Here is a 16,381-nt window from a genome sequence, read left to right on the forward strand (position 1 = left end):
CTCAATCTTCAGGTTTTCTTTCAACAATGATAATAGCAATACTTTACATTTTAGGAACCCCATTCTTTGCCTTTTGGGGACTTTCTTCCGAAGAGCTCAAACAAAGCCTTGCAAAGTGCTCTTAAGAAGGTTATATTCATGTTTCCCTTCCTTTGATCCCAATGATGAAATGCAACCACCTTACTGGTGAAATACAGCCACTGCTTATGACAGTGAATAACAATTCCATACAATTCACAAGAAATAACATACCCAATTAAAACTGTAAAGGGAGCTTAGACACACAGACTTTAATTAGCGAAGTTGGAATGTGGCCAAGCAAAAAAAGTACCGTGAAAAGTGGTCATGACCTCATTTTAACACTCTGTCTTATTCAGAAGACCACATCTAGAGTAGCCCATTGCATCAGGCTGACTTGGGACACTGATTGATTCAGCCCTGAATAAATGGGAACAATGTCACATACTTAATCATCATATGCATTTATCAAAGCGGTCAAAGATTTTCTTCGGAGAAACTCCTCCATCAGTTAATGACCCTGTGCATGTCCATTCACGAGTCAAGGAATCACACTGGGGTTACCCTCCCTTTTCAAAACTATTTTTGAAATAATATATGTGCCATCAAGTACCAAAACACACACACACATTTCTATATAATTTTGTAAGAGCAAAGGCCAAAGGAATTTCAATGTAAACATTAGGTATTCAGAGGCAGCCATCCTTTATTCTAAAAATAATTTTTCTAGAAATGTCAGAAGCTAAATATGACAAGTTTCTCAATCCAGTCACCCAGATCCATTCATTTCATGACCACAGAAGGTAGAGTAGCAGGGGATAAAAATAAAAACAATTCAAGAATGATAAGTCTTATATTGCATCAATTGTTTCAAACATGGCTCAGTGATATTATTTGATTTAGAAAGGGTTTCCTAAGTTTCATTTGGGCTTTCCTGATGGCTCAGATGGTAAAGCATCTGCCCGCAATGTGGGAGACCCAGGTTCGATCCCTGGGTCGGGAAGATCCCCTGGAGAAGGAAATGGCAACCCACTCCAGTACTCTTGCCTGGAAAATTCCACAGATGGAGAAGCCTGGTAGGTTATAGTTCATGGGGTCAATTTCTAAATAGCAAGTATATATTGAAATATACTCTGTGTTTTACATTTTGTATGGTTGGATTTTTATGTAATATTGGGTTTTATGCCACTTTTCTCCCAGAAATTCTTGTGGAAGAACATATTTTCATGTTTATTTCTTGAATGCTTCCATGACAAGGATGTCAAAGATAGACTTACAGAAAGCATTTTCAATTATGTCCTCTTTCCAGCATCTTGACCTCCAACAATTACTTCTCTGTTTCCCCATTCAGCAGTTGCTCTCCTGGCACAATGAAGGAATGGGCTGGTGATATCAATGGTTGACATTTGTCTCCAATGACCTCAATTTGTGACTATTTTACAGTGGCCATCCTTCCACAACCAAAGATTTTGTTTATGTAAAAGTGGCCCAAAATTTACATTTCAATTTATTCCTTAAAAAAAAAGTTTAAAGACGCCTGTAACTTTCAAAAATCTCAGATTATATAATCAACTGTTAAGAAAATTGACTTAATGGCTTTTTGTTTGTAGTGGGCTTCCCTGGTGTATCAGATGGTAAAGAATCCTCCTGTAATATAAGGTATCCAGGTTTGATCCCTGGGTAAGGAAGATTCCCCTGGAGAAGGGAATGAATACCCATTCTAGTATTCTTGCCTGGAGAATCTCATGAACTGAACAGAGGAGCCTGGCTGGCTCTACAGTCCATGCGGTTGCAAAGAGTTTGACACGACGGAGCGCCCAAGTGCATGTCTGTAATAGAGAGCTGTTCTTTTCCCTTTTTTCCCAGCATTCCTTTCCCCTTCTGATAACAGTACAGGTTTCTCTGGGTGCAAGGGGTGCTGATCTGTGCCCCTCTACTCCTATCAAGGATTTATGCATGTGACTCAGTTCTGGCCAATAACAATCTTTCTCCAGGACAGCTTGCTATTTCCCTAGGACAGCTTGCTATTTCCCTATGGATAACAAAATATTGTAAGATTTCTGTCTTTGTATTGTTAAGCAGTCATGGTCTTTGCCACACAGTAAGCCTTCAATGGGTGAAGAGATACAAAGAGAAAGAGGACAGACTATAGACACAGGGAAGTCCTTGAATCTAGGCTATAAATGAGGTCTTTTGCACTCCTCTTTCATGTTTGGTTGCCAAGCTCAATAGATTCTTCTTTACTGTAATTTGAACTGAGTGAAGCCAAGAATACTGACTCAAATATCAAGTGGGCTGTAAACTATACACAATTAAAAAATATATTTTTTAAACTATTAAGAAAAAACAAAACAAAACTAAGATCATGGCATCTGGCCCCATTACTTCATGGCACATAGAAGGGGAAAAGGGGAAGTAGTGACAGATTTCCTTTTCATGGGATCTAAAATTACTGCAGATGGGGAAGGCAGCCATGAAACCAGAAGATGACTGCTTCTTGGCAGGAAAGCCATGACAAACCTAGACAGTGTGTTAAAAGCAGACACATTACTCTGTCGACAAAGGTCCATATAGTTCAAGGCTATGGTCTTGCCATGTACGGTTGTGAGAGTTGGACCATAAATGAGGCAGAACACCAAAGAATTGATGCCTTCGAACTGTGGTGCTGGAGAAGACTCTTGAGAGTCCCTTGGACAGCAAGGAGGTCAAACCAGTCAATCTTAAAGGAAATCAACCCTGAATATTCATAATGCTATAGCTGAAACTCCAGCATTTTGGTCATCCAATGCAAACAGCCAGCTCACTGGAAAAGTCCCTGATGCTGGGAAAGACTGAGGGCAGAAAGACAAGAGGGTGTCAGAGGATGAGATGGTTGAATGGCATACTGATGCAATGCACATGAACTTGGGCAAACCTTGGGAGATGGTGAGGGACAGGGAGGCCTGGCGTGCTGCAGTCACGGGGTCTCAAATAGTCCGACACAACTGCGGGACTGAACAACAACAACTATGCACAGTCCCTGTGTGAGGACTGGTTACCCGGAGCTGCACTGCAGTGGCAGAGAGATGCTTCCCCTGCCCTCATGATGCCAACAGACTTGCAGGGGGAGCAGGAAATGAACAAAGAGTTAATAAGAAAATATAACATGTAAATTTAAAAAAATGAACGTGGATAATGGAAAACAGAAGGACATACTTAGGAAAGATGGTCAAAGAAGATTTGTGTAACATTTTACACAAAATAACTTTAAAAATATGTTTCATTCAGATCCTTTATAGTTTTAGGCTTTTAAAGTGCTTTTACTGATAATTAAGAATGATGATACAGCCAATAATATTTATTGACTATGCCTATGGTTATCACTGGATGACTTGTCTATCTTTTATCCTGTGTAAACTTCAAAATCATTCTGTAAGGTAAAATTATCATTATCACAATTTTACAATTGTGGGGAAAAAAGCATTCAGATATTAAATACTAGCTAGTAATCACAGGAGACACTGCTTGATCTCCATAATTTCCGAGTGGGCATCCTTCACCACATTTTTACCAATAAATTTCAAGCATTGCAGATATAAATAATGTAGAATGAGAAAAATCTGTCTTCTTTTAGTATTGCATTTTCTGTTGAGATAAACATTCTTAAGCACCCGGTACATTCACTGTTTTCCTGTACATGTGAAACTATGCTCTTTAATAGCGCATCATGGTATTATACAAACCACATATTCATCAGACATGCTTGCAACTTACTTTCTCCCAAATTTGAGGTAGGTTTTTTTTTTCTTTGTAAGTTTTATCTAACTTGAATTTTTTAAATTGCTCAAAGTTATACACAATCAGACTATTCTTTCTTTATACATTCTTCAAGTATATAAAGGTTCATATATTTGAATTCTCACAGTGCTAAAGCTTTCTCTATAATCATTCGGCATCCTAACTAGTGCTTTTGTAGCCAACTTTGGCCTACTACCTTAGCATCAGGAAGTAAGTTTACCCAAAGGCAATAAGACTTGGGAATTAAATAGAACTTTTCAACTTGGAAGATCATCATCTTCATTTATTCCCAGTCTTCCCCGATCTTTCAATTAAGTGCATGGAGGCAGATTTACCTTCAATCCCTTAGACTGCATGAAAGAAGAAAGTACAGAAACCCTAACTACTTAGAGTCCCTACAGTGAGCCACTCACACATGCCGGGCCCTGGAGACTCAGTATCAGATAGAGTCAGTGAGTTTCAAGCCTCCAGAAACTCCATTTAAAGATAAAGGAGTACTCTCCATTTAAAGGAGAGTACCATCTTCCTACAATTTGTTATTTTGCCCACTGTATTTACAAAAATTCAGAGAAAGAGGCATGAGGGTAGTGTCACTTTTCCCTTTTTCTTTTCATGACTGGGACTAAAGGTACTGGCAAAATATCTTTAACGAATGAGTGAGGAAAATTTTAGTTTTCCTTAGTTATACCTAAATCCAAAGAGCCCTTCCTGTGTCAGTGATGAGTTTGATTTGAGGGAAACTGTTTCATCTTGGGTGGCGGAACCAAATGTTCTTGGAAGTTTGCTGGCCTGCAGGTCATTAAGTGCAAGAATTCATTGCAAAACTCTCAAAGGTTGCAATTAAAGCAATACAACACCTTGGACTGCCAGGAACAGAGACAATTCACTAAGATGAGCACTAAGATATTGGCTGTGCCAACCAACAGAAGCCTCAGTATTGCTTTCCCCACAATCTTGAATTATTCAGGGCTTCTTCAGGATTATAATTGTCACTCAGTTTGTGAGATTCAATCTGTAGACTTGGGGGGAAAAAAATCAGTTACTGCTTTCATCGCTGTCACGTGACTATTTGAAAGCTTCACAGATATGAGATCTTAGATTATTTTTCCCATGAACTCTCTGGATCCACTTATTTCATTTTTAAGGGCAAGCTAAGGAGGAGCACATCACATCTATATTGTCACATGCAGCTTCTTTGATAAAATCATCTCAGAAGGAAAAAGTGCCCCCACAAATGCATCCATGGTCTCAGAGGCAGCTTGGAGTACCTTAGCATTTCATGATATGAGCAAATTTTTCTAGTTCATCCAGACCTTACCATTTAAGTGAAATCGCTCAGTCATGTCTGACTCCTTACGACCCCATGGACTGTATGTAGCATACCAGGCTCCTCCGTCCATGGGATTTTCCAGGCAAGGGTACTGGAGTGGGTTGCCATTTCCTTCTCCAGAGGATCTTCCCGACCCAGGAATCGAATCCAGGTCTCTTGCATTGCAGGCAGACGCTTTACTGTCTGAGCCACCAGGAAAGCCTTACCATTTAAATACTCCCTTATCTATTTCAGTGCTTTATTAAACTTACTACATCCCAGGCAAGAATACATATACTCTCTTTTTCAGCATCTTAGTGAGCATAAGGTAAGTAGTAGTATCTTCTTTTTATAGAGGAGAAAAGAAAACCTTAGCAAGATAACCTTAGTTATAAGGATACACAGTTATTATACAGGGAGAAGGGGAAGTCCCAAGTCCATACGTAATCCAGGATGCCAACACCCACCTACTAAAAGACATACAGATTCTAGTCCCAAAAGGAGGCACATTGCCTACTTGAATGTCTATAGAAAAGCAAAATCTCTCCAAAGATCTTATGTTTCAGTTTTAAGTTCATGGGCTAATAGAAGACTCATTACTACTTATGTATCCCAATTAAATGAAACTGGGATTTTAAACACGTGGTTGCTCTCATTTGATCCAGTACTCAGAAGACCAGAGCAGAACTGGAAGCATTGGTATTCGAAATGCCTGCCCAGTACTCTGACTGTGGGTCTCAGTGCCTGCATGTGTAAGATGAGACAGTGGACTGGAATTTGAGTTGCAAAGACCCTTTCCAAATCTAAGTATAAAGTTTTAAATCAGGTTATTTTAATCTCATACAACTGGACAGTCTATCAGCCCTATTTCTAAACCTGCAGACAGCAGCAGTAATAGAGTAATGTTGTAGGGGATTCAAGTGTATCCACTCCTGCATTCTATGAGTTTATGGACTCATATTAAAGAACAAGATTATTGCACATATTTGAGCTAGTTTCTATAAACAAGCAAAAATCAGGGTGATAGGTTTGCCTCTATTAGAAAGACTAAGAAATAAGGAAACAACCCATGATTCCATTTCTTTCAGCCTCCTGATTTTTAGGTTTGTTTACTATGTGCCAAACACAACTTAAAATTAAAGTAATAATTTAGAAGTTATTGCTTTAAAGCAAAGGAAGAAAAGGGTCTCTGCCGAGAAGTGTTTCCCTTGAGCCTTCCTAATACTGATTAACACTAGTTTTTGAAATGTTAATTAGTTTTGAGCTTAACAGCTAGTCATTGTCTAAAAGGGCATGGAGCAAAACTTTTTCAAAGTTTGGACTAAGGAGTATTTAACTCTTTAATGCCAAAGACTGGCCATTCACTCCATTACTGGCCACTGAACCATGAGAATGCCAGGACTGATTAGCTGTGGTGATTAGCAGACTGACATTAGGACTAGAATCACTTGTCATTTGCTTACATTGACAGAATGCCTAAGAACATCTAACTTTTATCAGGTCAATATATTCCATTTGGTAGTATTATGGAATGCATATTTTAAAAACTTATCAACTAGGAAGAGGTTTAATGCAACACTCATATTTTAAAAATAAGATCTAAAATTACTCCACTATATTTCAGTGATTGTCTCTATCATTTAATTGGTATAGTGGTAGAAAACACAGCTTTTTGTTTTTAGGCTGTATCTTAGAGACCATATTTATTACTTCTTCTATATCGGTGCTATCTTAGTATCACATTTCCCTATTGCTTCTCAGTAGAGTAAAACATTCTTAAAATAACATTCACTAAAAACTTCATAAAGGGAAGAATGCTTATGGGGAAATATAACATTATAGAAAACAGCTACAGTCTGAATAAAACAATGGAAATTGGAAAAGTAGTTAGAAACGTTTGATTTACTCAAAAATGTTTGTCTAGAAAGCAAAAATGTAGATGTAGGTGAGTGTATGCATAAATTCAACATTATTTACTCCATTTTACTACTTAGAAACAGAGATTTAAGTAATCTGTCCAAAGTCTTAGAACTAAATGACAGAACTTGTTTTTGAAATGTTCTTTCTATTTATACTACTAATATCTTCAATTTGTTTTCCTTTATTTTTACTAAGCACAAATAGGTAGGTTTTTCTTTAACATTTAGATATAATTCAACTTATTTAACCATATTTGAGACAAAAATCTAGTCTTCCACTGGTAAAATATGAAAAAATAAGCTGTGCTTGAGGTCATAGAAAAGGATTGAAGTACAAATAAACCAAGGTTGAAAAACACAGAACAATCTTAATGCTGGTGAGAGTGTTAACAGTCTTGGTAGGGAGGCCAGATCTCCCAAGCAGCAGGAGGAAATAAACTGCAAGTGGCAGACTTTTTTCCCTTTTCTGTTGAGGTACCTGGTTCCACCTGAACTTAACTTTTCTCAGTTCAGTTCAGTTGCTCAGTCGTGTCCGACTCTTTGCGATCCCATGAACCAGCACACCAGGCCTCCTTGTCCATCACCAACTCCCGGAGTTTACTCAAATTCATGTCCATTGAGTCGGTGATGCCATCCAAGCAGCTTATCCTCTGTTGTCCCCTTCTTCTTCCACCTTCAATCATTCCCAGCATCAGGGTCTTTACAAATGAGTCAGTTCTTTGCATCAGGTGGCCCACATATTGGAGTTTCAGCTTCATCATCAGTCCTTTCAATGAATATTCAGGACTGATCTCCCTTAGGATGGACTAGTTGGATCTCCTTGCCACCCAAGGGACTCTCAAGAGTCTTCACCAACACCACAGCTCTAAAGCATCAATTTTTCAGCGCTCAGCTTTCTTTATAGTCCAACTCTCACATCCATACATGACCACTGGAAAAACCACAGCCTTGACTAGATGGACCTTTGTTGGCAAAGTAATGTCTCTACTTTTTAATATGCTGTCTAGGTTGGTCATAGCTTTTCTTCCAAGGAGCAAGTGTCTTAATTTCATGGCTGCACTCACCATCTGCAGTGATTTTGGAGCCCCAAAGATAAAGTCTGTCACTGTTTCTACTGTTTCCCCATCTATTTGCCATGAAGTGATGGGACCAGATGCCATGATCTTAGTTTTCTGAATGCTAAGTTTTAAGCCAGCTTTTTCACTTTCCTCTTTTACTTTCATCAAGAGGCTCTTTAGTTCTTCACTTTCATCCAAGAGGGTGGTGTCATCTGCATATCTGAGGTTACTGTTATTTCTCCCAGCAATCTTGATTCCAGCTTGTGTTTGATCCAGTCCAGCATTTCTCATGATGTACTCTGCATATAAGTTAAATAAGCAGGATGACAATATAAAGCCTTGAAGTACTCCTTTCCCAATTTGGAACCAGTCTCTTGTTCCATGTCCAGTTCTAACTGTTGCTTCTTGACCTGCAAACAGATTTCTCAGGAAGAAGGTCGGGTGGTCTGGTATTCCCATCTCTTTCAGAATTTTCCACAGTTTGTTTTGATCCACGCAGTCAAAGGCTTTGGCATAGTCAATAAAGCAGAAGTAGATGTTTTTCTGGAACTCCTGCTTTTTCAATGATCCAGCGGATATTGGCAATTTGATCTCTGGTTTCTTTGCCTTCTCAAAATCTAGCTTGAGCATCTGGAAGTTCTCAAACCTTGAGCTAATCAATGCATTTTTCTTATGGAAATATTTTTCTTAAGCTATGTTAATGAAACCATGTATTTTCTTTGGAATCTGCCTTTCTTCAAATTGGTTCCTCCTAACTTTTTTTCTTTTCTCAAACCTCGGGCTGATAATGGCTCAAGAAACCGGGAATTCATGTTAACTGTTTTATGGCAGGGATGACATACCTGTGCAATTCTATCTCAAAAATGCTATCATGGGAGAGGGGCCTGGTGAACCTCGCTCAGCCTTGAGGCGTCTCTCTCACCTGATTAGCAGCTGGCTGACAGACATAAGATGTCTTGCTAAAAACTAGCAGAGGGTACTCTTTCTGTCCCCTTCTGATGTCTAAGTCAGAAGCTTTCCCTATCTCTAGTATATTTTAACAAAGCTTTGCTATACAAAAAGCTCCAAGGAGTCAAGCCTTTGGCCCCAGATCAAAATCCTCTCTTCCAGAGGGTGTGAATCCCAGCATAGCACAGGACTTGCAACCACAAACTTTCACTGGGAAGGCACATGGTATCACTTAAGGACACCAGTATTAATACTAGGAAATAAAGGAATAGCCAGAGTAGATGATCATCTAATGAGACCAACACTTATAAAAAGACTATTCTGCATGTTGGGTCGAGAGTTTGCCTCAAAGAGACATGATGGGAGAGACTGAGGAAAACCAGAAATTGAACCTTGAAAGGAAAACTGAAGCAGCACAGTAGTGGGATAAAAAGGAAAATTTGAACCTTACAAATGTTGTAAGGAAAAAAAAAATTCTCAAACTTATTTGTAATGGTTGCTGTCTTACATAAGTACTTTTAATAATGCTGTATTTTCCTTTATTACCAAAATTTCTTCACGGGAACTTTTTAAATCACTGCCCTTAAGCTTTCTTCAGCATTGTTGCTTCTTCCCCATTTCCTCCACAGTCTTGAATCTATTTATGGTTCTTTCCTTCTGTAGCTATTAACATGCACTGTTCTTTACAGTTGGATTCTGTGCTTGTGTTTTAGTCTACTTGTATTTTTCTAAGCCAGATATGATATTTGGGTACATTGGTTACCATTCACTTGCATTTTTATAAGATTAATAAAAGTGCTGCTGTAACTGAACCAAGCGTGAGTCCTGGTCACAGAGCCTAGCAGTGCATGCTGCTTCATCTCAAAGATGCAGAGACTTGCTGGATTGTGGTTAAACTCTTCAGGAACCACTCCAAGCTGAGAAGCTTAGAGAAATAAAAAGAGCCAAACAACACTCCACATGGCAACATGATTGTGTGACTTCAGCTTCCACAATCTTGTCAATGAATTCACAAACCACATTACTTATGTATGTGGTGAGCTATATGGTAAGCTACGACTTATAAGTCTGCTATTAACGTCCAAACTTTTCAGCTGGAGTTGGAATGGAAAAACCATTAGATTGACCAAGTTATTCAATTAACTAAGCTATAACCCACCACATACTGCATTAATAGCAATCTTCTGAAATGTCTTTTTAGTTTACACCAAGCATGTTGTTCTTTCACACAATTAAATCTATTAACTCACAGTTTGTTGAGTTTAAAATTACATAAAGAACTAACTATATTCTAGCAAATCTGTGTAAGGGCATGAATGCATGACGCATTCATGCCCTTATACAGATTTCCTAGTATATTTTTAGAGTGTGTGTGTGTGAGACAGAGGGGGGGGGGGTGGAGAGGAAAAAAGACAGTAGTTAAAAGCATAATCACATAATTATTTAAATATTCCTTTGATTTTAAAGTCCTTTTTATAGAATTCTCATTATTAAGCAAATGTTTCAAATGACTCTTATCCTCAAAGGCAATTGTATATTTACTATTATTGGAACCAAGTTTATGTACAGTGAAAGCCTTTGCCATCAAAGCCAAGTCTGAGTGTAGCCTCTGCAACTCTTGCTTATGTGACCTTGGGCAAGTGACTTGGTTTCTCTCATCACCATCTGTAACACAAAGATTATAGCATGGATTCTAAAAATGCAAATGGGAAAAAAGTTCTGCATACGGAGGTACATGCTGGGTCTTGTCTGCCTCGAACAAGGTTTCCCGTCACCCCTAACTCTCTCTTAAGACAGTGACTTTCATCATACAGAAAGTCACCAGTCTGCTATCCAACTTACTTTTCTCAATACCTCCGAAGCATATTTCCAGGATGAAGGTACGTTTTTCAAGCTCGTGAAGCTTTGAATAAAGCCTCATATTTATTGAGAAATAACCAAAGAGGGAACCAGAATACTCTATGTTTAGACAGTGTGCCCAGACAATGTCTCCTTATGGACAAATTTGTATGATTAATTTCATAAGAATATTAATTAATTTACAGTAAAACTAACAGCCATAGATCCCAAGCATAGGGGGCCAGACTATGCTTTTCATGTCTGCAGATACAAAGTGGAACAAAATAATCATTGGGAAATTCCTTTGTAAATCTGGAATCAAAGCAAAGGGGAGCTAATTAGAGTGAGCAAATGTTTTAGCATCATCATGGTAAGAGAGCATGATAATGCATCCCATCTCTCAGTAGAGATGATTTTAATAATATTGCTAGCTAACACTATGGAACGCTTGTGCGCTAAGTACTATTGTAAGCATTTTATATGAAGAATCTCATTTAATATTTATAAAAACTCCTGTTAGATGGTCTATTACTATCTCCATTTTACAGTGAAGAAACTGGCACAGAGTGGTTAATTACCTTGCATAGCATCACAAAGCAAAGGAGGAGAATGAACTTGCCAGTAGGGCCTACATTTTCCCTATCTGTTCTTTAGAATGTGTTTCTTTTCTGCAAAAAGTTTGGGTAGTAAGAACTCCCAGTCTTTGCCCAGGATTCTCATTTTCAATATTCTCCCTGATATTCACTCCTCCTTCAGGTACTCTACAAAAATGACATATAGGTTTATATCTGAGGGAAAAGAAAGCAGCAATCACACAAATTTTCAGGAAAAGGCACTTGAGGCGAGAAAGAACAGTCAGTACAAAGATACTGTGGGTGCGTTAATCTATTTGACTGATTCACAGCCAACTATTGCAGAGCTGGGAACTTCTTTCTTGGCATAGAGCTACTCTGAGTTCAGTGTTTTGTTATCAGAGGGAAATCACAATTATTTCATTTGGGTATAGGTTCAGGGTGGTTGCAGATATGAAAATAAGAGGCAGTACAGGCGGTCGTTAAAATATCTAATCTCTGTATGTGTGCGTGGCAATCAGACCCAGTTAGAATCCTGGCTCCACCACTTACTAGTTCTCCAGGTTTGAGCTAATTATTGATGTCTCTAACATTGAATTGCTCATGATAAAATGGAGAAGCTATCAACCTCAAAAAACTACTGTGAAGATGAACTTAAATAATCCACATAAAGCCCAGAGATTAGCACCCAGACACATAGTCAGGGTTCAGTATAAGGCAGTTTCTCCTTCTACATGTGCCCAATAACTAGCTCTCTCTCACTTTCTCAGGAACTGGCTCCTGCATCTTCAAACTTCCCTTTCCTACTGTGTCATCTCTACAGACATTCAGGAGCCTGAGCAGTTCTAAAGAGGCATAGAAATCTCCTAGCCCCACATTAACCTCCAGCTGCAACTCAAGCTCTTTGCTACTTTGAAGTAAGAAAAAACTGGAAATAGAACTGCCATATGATCCAGCAATCCCACTTCTGGGCATACACACTGAGGAAACCAGATCTGAAAGAGACACGTGCACTCCAATGTTCATCGCAGCACTGCTTATAATAGCCAGGACATGGAAGCAACCTAGATGCCCATCAGCAGATGAATGGATAAGGAAGCTGTGGTACATATACACCATGGAATATTACTCAGCCGTTAAAAAGAATTCATTTGAATCAGTCCTAATGAGATGGATGAAACTGGAGCCCCTTATACAGAGTGAAGTAAGCCAGAAAGATAAAGAACATTACAGCATACTAACACATATATATGGAATTTAGAAAGATGGTAACGATAACCCTATATGCAAAACAGAAAAAGAGACGCAGATGTACAGAACAGACTTTTGAACTCTGTGGGAGAAGGTGAGGGTGGGATGTTTTGAAAGAACAGCATGTATACTATCTATGGTGAAACAGACCACCAGCCCAGGTGGGATGCATGAGACAAGTGCTCGGGCCTGGTGCACTGGGAAGACCCAGAGGAATCGGGTGGAGAGGGAGGTGGGAGGGGGGATCGGGATGGGGAATACGTGTAAATCTATGGCTGATTCATATCAATGTATGACAAAACCCACTGAAATGTTGTGAAGTAATTAGCCTCCAACCAATAAAAAAATAAATAAATAAATAAAATAAAATCAGAAAATAAATAAATAAATAAAAGAAAGCCATTGTCTGCTCACTCCACCCTCCCTCCTGACTTTAAGTCTGCTACTGTCTCTATGACACCTTGACATTTTGCACATGGACTGCTCCACTATTTCTGCTCTTGTGAGGCTACCAAGTGATTCCACATTGCCTAAAAGTAAATCCACTTTTATTTGTTGTTGCCAGGACATTTTAGTGCCATTTGACACAGCTATACGGGGTTCCCACGTGGCTCAGTGGTAAAGAGTGTGCCTGCCAACACAGGAGACGTGGGTTTGATCCCTGGGTCAGGAAGATCCCCTGGGGGAGGAAATGGCAACCCACTCCAGTATTCTTGCATACAGATTTCTATGGACAGAGGAGGCCGGCGGGCTACAGTCTATAGGGTGGCAAAGAGTCAGACATGACTGAGCCCACACACACAACTTTCTTCATCCACTAGAAAACTCATTCACTTCCATGACTCTATAGACTATCTGTATTCCAGTGAGGCCCAATGTGACGTCTGCAGCCAAAAGTTTCTTCTGAGCTTACAGTCAGTCAAGTATCTGCCCATTTCTTAGCTAGGTTAGCACATGCTCTGTCGTGTCTGACCTTGCAACCCTATTGACACAGCGATCTAATCCGTATCTCCCATAGTGGCAAGCAGATTCTTTACTACTTCTAAGAAGCCCCACTTCTTAGCTAATCTGTTTGTAAGCATAATCATGTCTGACACTGTATCCATGATCCATCTTCCAAATTTGCCTCTTTTTCCTTTATCATTTCAGCAAATATCACCTTCACTTGTATCATCTACCAAAGCTAGACACTTGTCATTTTTTTTATCCACAAAGAATCAGCTTTTAGTTTTGTTGGTTTTTCTCTATTCTGTTTGCAATTTCACTGATTTCTGCTCTAATTGTGATTATTATTTTCTTTCTACTTGGTTCACTTGTAGTTTCTTCTTCTTTCTCTAGTTTCTTAATGTGGAAGCTGAAGATCTGTTCTCTTTTGTAATATATAGGTTTTAGCATTATAAGTTTTCCTTAAAGGAATCTTTCACTGGATCCCACAAATTTAATGAAATGTTTTTATTTTCACCTAGTGTAAAATATTTTGAGCTCTCCTGAGACATCTTTGATCCATCAGCTATTTAGAAATACATTATTTACTTTTCAAGTATTTGGGATTTCTCAAGTACCTTTGTTATTACTTTATTGTGTAAGTCCATTATGGCCTGAGAATAAATATATATTGCATGATTACTATTCTTTTATGTTTGTGAAGGTATATTCTATGACCCAGAATGTAGTCTCTCATGGTGAACGTTCTATGTAAATATAAGGGGAAACTGACTTCTGCTGCTGTTTGATAAAGACATTTATTTATAGAGATAAGTATCAATTAAACTGATAATACTGTTGAGTCATATTATGAGTAAGATGTCATCTTACATAGATGTAAGAGGGTTGTAAGATATATGTTGGGCCAAAATGAGGCAGAAAAAATACTCATTTTCTGCCTGAGGGATCTATTAATTAGTGACAGAGGAATACTGAAGTTGCCAACTATATTAGTTAATTTTCTATTCTCTTTTCAGCTCTATCAGTTTTTGTTTCATATATTTGGCTGCTGTGTTGTTTAGGTGCATTCATGCTCTATTTTAAGTTTATTGTTAACATTGTCATTAATCCACTTATCATTATGTAATGCTTCTCTTTATTCCAGATACTTTCTTCTTATTGTGAAGTCTACTTTGTCTGGAATTAATAGAGCTACTTCATCTTTCTTTTAATTCATGCGAGCATGGTGTATCTTTCTTCATTACATTATTTCATTCTTTTGTTTCTCTGAATTTTAGCTTGGGAAGTTTCTTATGGTGTATCTTTAAGCTTATACAACTTTTGCTCAGCCATGTCTAGTCTACTGATGAGCCCATCAGAAACATTCTTCATTTCTATTATAGTGCTTTCTATGGAAAGTAATGACAACCCACTCCAATATTCTTGCCTGGAAATTTCCATGGACAGAGGAGCCTGGCGAGCTATATTTCACGAAGTTGCAGAGTCAGACACGACTGAGCATACACGCATGCACACACACACTTTCTTTTGATTAATTTTAGAGTTTTCATCTCTCTACTTACATTACCACTTCTCACATGTCTTCTCCTTCCATTAGAGCCCTTAGTATGTTAATAATAATTATTTTAAATTACCTGGCTGGCATTCCAAAGACCTAACATAGGTCTTTGTTATATCAAAACTGGTTCTAATGATTGCTTTGGCTCTTCAAACAATTTTTTGCTTTGCTTTTGCGTTTAGAATTCCTTATGATTTTATTGTTGTTGAAAGATGGATATTATGTTGGGCCATAAGAACTGAGGTAAGTATGCCTTTATTGTGAGAACTAGTCTAATCTGGCTAGATGTTCTTATACCTATAGCTGCCAGAGGTTTCAGTTTCCTCTAGTGTTCTTTTATGTCCCTAGCCTCAACTTTGGACTTCTCTACTTTTAACTTGTCTTGGATAATTTTATTTAAATGTGCTTCTTGCAGACAAAATACATTTTTTCTTTTAATCTACTTCAACAATATCTGCCTTTAATTAGTGCACTTAGGGTCGATTTAATGCAATCACGGATATGGTTAGATTAATACTCAATATATTTGTATTCCAATTTTGTATAAGTTATAAAGGAATCCTCTTACACTGTTAGTGTGAATGTAAACTAGTGCAGCCACTGTGGAAAACACAATGGAGACTTCTTAAGTTAAAAATAGAGTCACCATATGATCCAGCAGTCCCAGTGCTGATCACATGTGCAGAAAAGACAGAAACACTAAACCAAAAAGATACATTTCCTTAATATTCATAGCAGTATTAGTTGTAACACCCAAGACATGGAAGCAACCTAAGTGTCCATCAACAGATGAATGGATAAAGAAGGTGTGTTATATATACACAATGGAGCTTTATTCAGCCATAAAAAAAGAATGAAATATTGCCATTTACAGCAACATGGATGGTCTTAGAAAATGTCATGCTAAACGGGGGCATGTCTATTTTACTCACTGTGGTACCCTCAAGTTTCTGATAGTATGCTTGTCCCAAGAAAGGAACTCCATACATATTTAATGAACAAATTAAATGAAATATTATCATCATTTAATGACTCAGAAAATGTGTGCTAGATGTCTGGATTATTTTTCCACAAAAACTGATTTAAATTACACTTGCCTCCTTTCAAAAAGTTTTAGGCAGCAAAAGAACATATGCAGGCATCCAGCTGTAAATGGCATACCAAAAGAGAGATAGTATGGTGTGACA

Source organism: Dama dama, chromosome 9, assembly GCF_033118175.1.
Source record: "Dama dama isolate Ldn47 chromosome 9, ASM3311817v1, whole genome shotgun sequence".
Classification (NCBI taxonomy): Eukaryota; Metazoa; Chordata; class Mammalia; order Artiodactyla; family Cervidae; genus Dama; species Dama dama.